Source organism: Microtus ochrogaster, chromosome 2 (assembly GCF_000317375.1).
Source record: "Microtus ochrogaster isolate Prairie Vole_2 chromosome 2, MicOch1.0, whole genome shotgun sequence".
NCBI lineage: Eukaryota > Metazoa > Chordata > Mammalia > Rodentia > Cricetidae > Microtus > Microtus ochrogaster.
The window spans coordinates 16,544,076-16,553,267 of NC_022010.1; the positions used below are offsets into that span (position 1 = coordinate 16,544,076).

At 42.7% G+C, this 9,192-nt stretch overlaps 1 protein-coding gene and 1 pseudogene across 1 annotated transcript in view; one reads left to right on the top strand and one right to left on the bottom strand.

Moving 5' to 3' along the window:
* The window catches only part of Hectd4 (HECT domain E3 ubiquitin protein ligase 4), a 198,724-nt gene that overhangs the window by 182,301 nt on the left and 7,231 nt on the right, over nt 1–9,192 (bottom strand). The gene's annotated exons all lie outside the window — the stretch shown is intronic.
* Nucleotides 6,450–7,341, top strand: LOC101997785 (annotated as a pseudogene).

The window sequence follows — 9,192 nt, forward strand, 5'->3', positions numbered from 1 at the left end:
ACAAACAAACACACACATAGCAGGGTCTGGTGACACACACTCATAAAATAAGAAGGCTGAAGGAGGAAAATCGAAAAAAAAAAAAAACAAAAAACAAACAAACACACACATAGCAGGGTCTGGTGACACACACTCATAAAATAAGAAGGCTGAAGGAAGAGGACCATGAGTTAGTTGATGGCTGGTCTGGTTTACATAAGCAAGGCCTATCTCAGAAAGAAAAAGACAAATACGAATGGAGGATGGAAGAGAGGGTTGGAGGGAGGGAAGGAGAGCAACCAGGGAGGAGAGGGGAGGGGAAATGAGGGAAGACAAGAGACAGGAGCAAAACAAAGTAAATATATCAATTGTCACAGGACGTAAAAGGTCCTGGCTTTTCTATGCCATCCAGTAAATAACTACATGTGTTGCATTAGACTTCGTACATCTGCAATCAGTAATACAAACCACAAATACACACGAAGCACATACAGAACACAAGACACCCATTATAAATATAAACAAAATGTCAACATTTTGTTAGCATAAAACCACTACTTGAATGAAACATCTGCAGTTGTTAGAGTTCCTAAACCTATAATTTGCATGAAATAGTTTGCAAATTATGCATTTCCTTATTGCTAACCTAAAATTGTCACACACATGCTTTGACCTAGTAATGCAAAATGTTGGGGTGAAACACTGGGAATTCAGATGCATGACTCCAAAGTTTCCCATTATGGAACATGAACTTCAAAGTTCTACATAAATAGTCAACACTACTAGGAGAGAAATCATATGGCACAATTAATATGCCTTTATGTTATAACCTGACTGAATGAAAATGAAAAAAAGAACTAAGAAAGGAAGGATATGACTGATCCTGGGTTTTAGCATCAGATAAATTAATAATAATAATAGAAAGGAGATGACTACTCCTAAGTATGGTGGGGGATAAAGTTTATTATAGACAAAAGGGAGAACACAGAGACAGGGACATCTGGGAGAGTCCAGAGGGAACATGGCTAGACTGAGCCAGGCCATGTGAGAAGATGGGGAGAGGAGAGCTAGGAGGAGACCAAGAGGCCAGGAAGGTAAAAGGGTAGACCAAAAGAATGTAGATAACCAAAAAGGCTGGATTATGGTGGGGGTGAGGTATGCCAGCCATACCCTGTAACAGGTAAAGGACCAAGGGATGCAGGGAAAACCTGGTGGCCAGGTTCACTTTGATATGTTAAATAGGCACCTCAGCCTTTTGTCATTTGTCCTGGGTTTAAGACCTAACACTGCTAGTAGGGATATTTTGCAGGAACATACCTTAACAATCACAACAAACTTCTAATTCAAACATATAAATACTAAAACTCTGACTTCAGTTCCAGGGTGTTTGTTTGTTTTTCAAGATACGGTTTCTCTGTGTAGCTTTATGTAGCTGTCCTGAAACTAGCTCTTGTAGCCCAGACTAGCCTCAAACTCACAGAGATCCACCTGTCTCTGCCTCCCGAGTGCTGGGATTAAAGGTGTACGCCACCACTGACCAGCTAAGTTCCAGAGCTTCTAAAACCCTCACACATATATGCAGGCAAAACATCAATGATCATAAATTTTTTTTAAAAAAAATCATTTAATCTCAGCAATTGGAAGGTAGAAGTAGATGGACCTTTGTGAGTTCCAGGCCAGTCAGGGCTACATAGTGCTACATAGTGAAATCCTGTCTTTAAAAAAAAACAACTAAAGGCCAATTAGATAGTGGATGGGTAAAAGCACTTACCAGGAAAGCCTGACACCCCAAATTTGATCAGGGAACACAACAAAGGTGGAAGAAAACCAACTCTACAAAGCTGTCCTCTGACCTCCATGCATGCCTCTATCTCCTCACACAAATTGCACATAACACACATAGTAACAACAAATTTATTTATTTATCTTACTTATTTTGGCTTTCCAATACAGAGTTTTCCTGTGTAGCTCTGGCTGTCCTGGAACTCACTCTGTAGACCAGGCTGACCTCGAACTCAGTGATCCACCTGCCTCTGCGTTCAAGTGCTGGGATTAAAGGCATGCACCACCACTGCCCAGCCAACAAAAGATTTTTTTCTTTTATTTTTTTCCTTTTTGGTTTTTCAAAACAGGGTTTCTTTGTATAACAGCTCTAGCTATGCCTGAAACTTGCTCTGTAGACCAGGTTGGATCACAGAACGCCTGCCTCTGACTCTTCAGTGCCAGAATTAAAGGCGTGTGCCACCACCCATTCAGCAACAAAAATTTTTAAATCTTTTGAATTCCTATAAATTTGTATTGTAAAATAACAGCTTTGAAGAAATTTCAGTAATGTCACAATTACAATACATTCATGAATTACCATGCAACCATGAAAGTTGTGTTTTAAATCTATTACAACAAAATGTACGCAATACATTAGTAAAGAACACAAAAGAGCCTGTCCTGGTGGTGCACCCCTTTAATCGCAGCACTGGGGAGGCAGGGCTGTCAGATCTCTAAATTTTAAGCTAACCTTGGTCTATATAATAGACTCAAAAACAAACGAACAATACAGAATTACAGGTAGCATATAATCATTGTTTTCTATACATAAAAATGAGCTGAAAAAGAAAATAATAGCAAAAATAAACCTAATTTTTCTCTAATTGGTATTATTCCAGGCTACGTATTGTCTCTCTCATATACCCCATATTTTGTTTCTACAGTATCTCCATATTAATTCTTTAAGGCCAAAAGGTACACACCACAAATACAACACAATTAACATCAGCCTCCTTAACACTACAAAGTATGCAGACTAACACTTACATTAACATTTTACAAGAAAACTTTAATTTTTTTTTTTTTAAGTTTTTGAGACTGTCTAGCCCTGGCTGTCCTGGAACCAGCTCTGTAGACCAGACTGGCCTCAAACTCACAGAGATCTGCCTGCCTCTACCTCCCAAGTGCTGGGATTAGAGGCATGTGCCCTCATTGCCCAGTTTAAAAAAAAAATTATTATTTATTGGGCATGGGGGTGGGGTGTGCGCTTGCTACAGTGTGCCTGTTAAGATTAGAGCACCATTAGAGGGAGTCCTTCCTCTCCTTCCACCATGTAGGTCCTAGAAAGCTAACTCAGATCATCAGGCTGGGCATCAAGCGCAGTCCATAAAATGGAACTTTTTTTGGGGAGGGGGGGGGATTTCAAGACAGGGTTTCTCTGTAGCTTTGGTGCTGGTCCTGGAACTAGCTCTGTAGACCAGGCTGGCCTCGAACTCCCAGAGATCTGCCTGCCTCTGCCTCCCGAGTGCTGGGATTAAAGGCGTGCGCCACCACCGCCCAGCTAAAATGGAACTTTTTAATGGAATCTAGTTCAGCTAAACCCCTTCAACATCCCTAGCCCATCACAAACTACAAAATCTTCCTTCTTTCTTGCTTACATATAAGCATAGATTTATTATTTAGATTACTGGCCAAAATAAATATATGCCAGGAGATGAATAAGACCAAACACAAGGGGGCTGGAGAGATGGCTCAGTGGTTAAGAGCACATCTGCTCTTCCAAAGGTCCTGAGTTCAATTCCCAGCAACCACATGGTGGTTCACAACCATCTGTAATGAGATCTGTGCCCTCTTCTGGCCTGCAGGAAGAGTACTGAGAATACTGTATACATAATAAATAAATAAATCTTTAAAAAAAAAAAAGACCAAACACAAGCAAGGTACTCTGAAGCAAAGTGATGAAAGCAGAAGGCACCCACAGATAGCCATGGTTTCCTGGAGTTGACAGGCACTGCACACATTTCCGGGTACCAGTTCCATGTACTGGATCCATGTATAGAATGAGAGTCAGTAGCTTGAGTATATGGGAAATTTAAGCAAAACCATTGAGTTCTAAAATAGTCAGCACAGTGTGCAGGAAGAGAGGTCCTAGCAAACTGGTGTATGAATATAAACTGGTATAGACACTTGGGAAATTGATTTGGCAGTATCCATTAAAATGAACAACAAGCACCTTGATGTGATGTCTCAAATCTACCCTAGAGAAACACTCACACATTCAGATATGCAGAAAGAGGCACCAAAGGACTGGTTTTGATAGTGAGAAACAACCAAAATACCCACTGTGTTGAGCTGGTAAACAGTACCTTCTGAGATGTCCCAGTCCCAATTTCTAGAGGTATGGACATGGCAAAGAAGCCTCTGCACATGAGGTTATGCGAAGAATGTGAGATGGCAAGCTTTTGATCATCTAGGGATCAAAAATGTCAGTTATGTGCCAGGCATGGTGGCACATGCCTTCAATCACAGCAGTGGGGAAGCAGAGGCAGGCAGATCTCTGTGAGTTCAAGACTAGTCTGGTCTACAAAGCGAGTTCTACCAAGTCAGGGCTACACAGTGAAACCCTGTCTCAAAAAACAACAACCACAAAAAAAGTAGCAGTTAAGCAATTCTTGCAGCTTCCTCCTCTCCATTTGAAATAACTGCATTTGTCCCATAGTTGGTCACGTGCTGTTTTTTACATTTGTCAGGGACTCCTGACCAAATATCTTGTAAAGCAGACTACACTCCTTTACACTGCTGTAAAGGAAGATGGGAGCAGGAAAGGGAAGAGACAGCAGGATGATTTGGGGAACTGAGAGTCTTTGCATAACTGACACACAGGCACCTATGGCTTTGAAAAGAACAGGTACAGGACACCCACCCAGGAGCCAAAAGGGACAGTCAATATGGAAGCCAAGAATACAGATAATAAACAGAGCTGATTTACTTAAAAAGACTTTGACCACACAACAGGAGAAATACTGAAGTGAAGATCAGTTATAATCTCATGCACACCACCATACTGCAAATAAGTTGTGAGGCAAGAAAACTGAGGATCGCTTAAAAAAAACAAAAAACAAAAAACTATCTCTCTGAGGCTGGAGAGATGGCTCAGTGGTCAAGAGCACTGACTGTTCTTCCAGAGGACTCAGGTTCAATTCCCAGCACCCATATGGCAGCAGCTCACAACTGTCTGGAACTCCAAGATCTGACACCCTCACACAGACATACATACAGGCAAAACACCAATACACATAAAATAAAAATAAATTTTAAAAAACTATCTCTGCTGCTAGAAAAAGAATCTGTAGACAAGATGGTTTGACTTTCTGTGACCATCTAATTGATATAAAAAAAACTTTCCAGAAACAGCAACATAGCCTCTTACCAAAATATAATAATCAACTCCTACAGCTGATAAACACCTTTAGTAATGTGGCAGGATACAAGATCAACTCCAAAAAATCAGTTGCCTTCCTATACACTAAGGATAAGGAAGCAGAGAGGGAAATCAGAGAAGCATCACCTTTCACGATAGCCACAAATAGCATAAAATATCTTGGGGTAACTCTGACCAAAGAAGTGAAAGATCTATTTGACAAGAACTTTAAGTCTTTGAAGAAAGAAATTGAAGAGGACTCCAGAAAATGGAAGGATCTCCCTTGCTTTTGGATTGGGAGGATCAACATAGTAAAAATGGCAATTCTACCAAAAGCAATCTATAGATTCAATGCAATCCCCATCAAAATTCTTCACAGACCTTGAGAAGACAAAATATAATAATCATAATCCTGCCTCAGCTTCCCAAGTACTAGGATTGTAAGTGTGCACTGTCATGCCCAGCTTGTCTTGCTATGTGGCCCATACAGGCCTCTGACTCATAGCAATTCTCTTGTCTCAGTCTCCTGGGTACAGGGTTGTGGTCATGCACCACCACACCTAACCAATATTCAATTTTTTTAATTTATTTTTTATTTTTGGAGAGACTCTCATGTAGCCCAGGCTAGCTTTAAGCTTGATGTGCCGCCAAGATCTTAAACTTCTGATCCTTCTGTCCCTACATCCTGAATGCTAGCATTAAAGAAGAGTGTCACTATGCTAGTTTATGCAGCACTAGGAATAACACCAGGGATTTGTGCATGTGAGGCAAACACTCTACCAACTGAGCTACATTCCTGGCCCCTACATTTCTAAGACAATGACTATCTAATGTGTTAAGAACATGAACCCCTAGCCGGGTGTTGATGGGAGGCAGAGGTAGGCGGATCTCTGTGAGTTCAAGGCCTGCCTGGTCTACAAGAGCTAGTTCCAGGAAAGGCTCCAAAAGCTTCAGAGAAACCCTGTCTCGAAAAATAAATAAATAGGCCGGGCGATGGTGGCGCACGCCTTTAATCCCAGCACTCAGGAGGCAGAGGCAGGCGGATCTCTGTGAGTTCGAGACTAGCCTGGTCTACAGAGCTAGTGCCAGGACAGGCTTCAAAGCCACAGAGAAACCCTGTCTCGAAAAACCAAAAAAAAGAAAAAAAGAAAAAAGAAAGAAAGAAAAAGAAAAATAAATAAATAAATAAAGAAAGAAAGAAAGAAAGAAAGAAAGAAAGAAAGAAAGAAAGAAAGAAAGACAGACTCCTGGGAATTGTAGTATCAATTCGGACAGGGCTAGAACCATGGCGGTGACTAAAGAGCTCTTACAGTAAGATGGATCTGTACGCGCTGCTTGGCATTGAGGAGAAGGCAGCAGACAAAGAGGTGAAGAAGGCATACAGGCAAAAAGCGCTTTCCTGCCACCCAGACAAAAATCCACTCTTCCACCAGCTTTCCCAGGCCTTGGAGGTACTGACCGATGCTGCAGCCAGGGCCGCGTATGACAAGGTGAGGAGAGCCAAGAAGCAGGCAGCAGAGAGGACCCAGTGACTTGATGAGAAAAGGAAGAAAGTGAAGCTAGACTTGGAGGCCCGGGAGCGGCAGGCCCAGGCCCAGGGGAGTGAGGAAGAGGAGGAGAGCCAGAGTACCACAGCACTAGAACAGGAGATTGCACGCCTTCGAGAAGAGGGTTCCCGTCAGTTGGAGGAGCAGCAAAGGCTGGTCGAGGAGCAGATCCGCCAGGACCGGGAACAGAGGCTGCGAGGAAGAACAGATTATACTGAAGGCAAAGGAACCCCCAAGCTAAAGCTGAAGTGGAGGTGCGAGGAGGACGAGTCCCAAGGTGGCTACTCCAGAGATGTCCTCCTGAGACTTTTGCAAAAGTATGGAGAGGTTCTCAACCTGGTGCTTTCCAGAAAGAAGGCAGGCAACGCCATAGTGGAGTTTGCAACTGTCAGGGCCGCGGAGCTGGCTGTCAGAAATGAAGTGGGCCTGGTGGACAACCCTCTGAAGATTTCCTGGTTGGAGGGACAGCCCCAGGGCACAGTGGATCACAGTGATGCAGTATTATCAAAGGGCTCAGTGCGGTCAGAAAGGGACTATGAGAGTCTTGTCATGATGCGCATGCGCCAGGCAGCTGAGTGTCAGCAGCTGATCTCGCAGATTCAGCAGGAAGATGAGGGGCAGCCCACGTAGCCCCGGCTCAAGCTCCCCCACCCCACACACTTTTGTGCATCATCACTAATAAAATTTTTAAATATATATTTAAAAAAATGAAAAAAAAAAGAACATGAACCCCAGGCTGGAACCAAACAGATTCCAGCCTCTACTTTGTCACTACGATCTCTATCAGATTACTTAATTTTTTGCCTATACCACAGTTTCTGCAACCAACCTCAGAAGGCTTTTGTGGGGATTAAATGGGACAAAAGTCATGAAGCACTTCACAAAAGCCTGGCATAAAGTACAATGTGCTGTTGCCATAGCGGTAGTAGAAGTGTTGACAATGCTGACAAAGATGTTATACCAAGCGGATTATGGTAGTGCACACCTGTAATCCCAAAGCCAGAACTCTAGAGAGGCAGAAAGAAGAGGAGTTCAAGGTCATCCTTACCTCCTATCAAGTTCAAAGCCAGCTGAGACTAACTACACAAGACCCCACCTCAAAACAAGGTGTGACTTTCAATCCTTAACCATACTGGCCCTAACAATCCTCATATCTTCATCCCTACTTCATACACTGGCTTGCTCAGCCTTTCATCCAAGCTCACAGAACACTAGTGACTTGCATCAGTGCTTGATGGCTGTATGCCAAGAAAAAAACTAAAGGTGAACAAGAACAGTTTTTTCATTAATTATCTCCCCATTCTAAAATTTGGAATTCTAGCTCAGCTCTGAACTTTTCCACAACAATCACAGAACAGACCAAATGAAGCCTGAACCTTGTCCAGAAGGTTTTATGTGCATGTCATGACATACAAAGCCTTGGCTGCTTCAGCTGAGCAGCTCCAAACCCAAATGTTCTTCTCTTAAACTGTAAAACAAACAACACACAAAACCCTGTTGCCTTTCACTTCCCAAACAGTACCCAAAACACACTCTGGGCATGTGGAGATTGTGTTTGCTTACTGAAATGTAACTGGCATACAATAAACTGCACATATTTAAACTGTAGGATCTGAGTTGTTTTGACACATATACATATCAACATAAAACGATACCACAGCCAAAACACCCATCACCTCAGAAGTCTCCTCGTGCTCCTCTACCATTTTCTCTATCCTCCCCAGCCCTCCTCTTTCTCTCCAGGCAGTCACCACAGACTACTTTGTATTTTCTAGAATCTCATATAAATGGAATCTTAAAGGGTACGCTGTGTCTGGCTTCTAGCACCCAGCATAAACCCATACATTAACAACAGAGCATGACTTTTTATTGCTCTTATTCCATCGTATGGATATTCCACACTTGTTTATCTGCTGACCTATTGGACATTTGGGGTGTTTACAGCTTGACGTAGTCACAAAATTTACATATACTTTCATACTTAAATCTTTGTATGGGAAGCCTTTAATCCCGGCACTTGGGAGGCAGAGGCAGGTGGATCTCTGTGAGTTTGAGGCCAGCCTGGTTTACAGAGCAAGTTCCCAGACAGGCTCCAAAAGCTACATAGAAAACCTGTCTCAAAAAAAAAAAATTAGAAAAGCTTTGTATTGGGGCTGGAGAGATGGCTCAGTGGTAAGAGTTCCTGTTCTTTCAAACGACCTGGGTTTTCAGTTCCTAACACCCACATGGTGACTTACAATCGTCTGTAACCCCAGTCCTAGGAAATCTGATGCCTTCTCCTGAGTTCCCCAGGCACTGCACACACAGGCAAAACTCATACACATAAAATAAAAAAAATCTTGGGGCTGGAGAGATGGCTCAGTGGTTAAGAGCACTGACTGCTTTTCCGGAGGACCTGGGTTCAATTCCCAGCACCCACATGGCAGCTCACAACTGTCTGTCACTCCATTTCCAAGGGATCTGACACCTTCACACCAATGC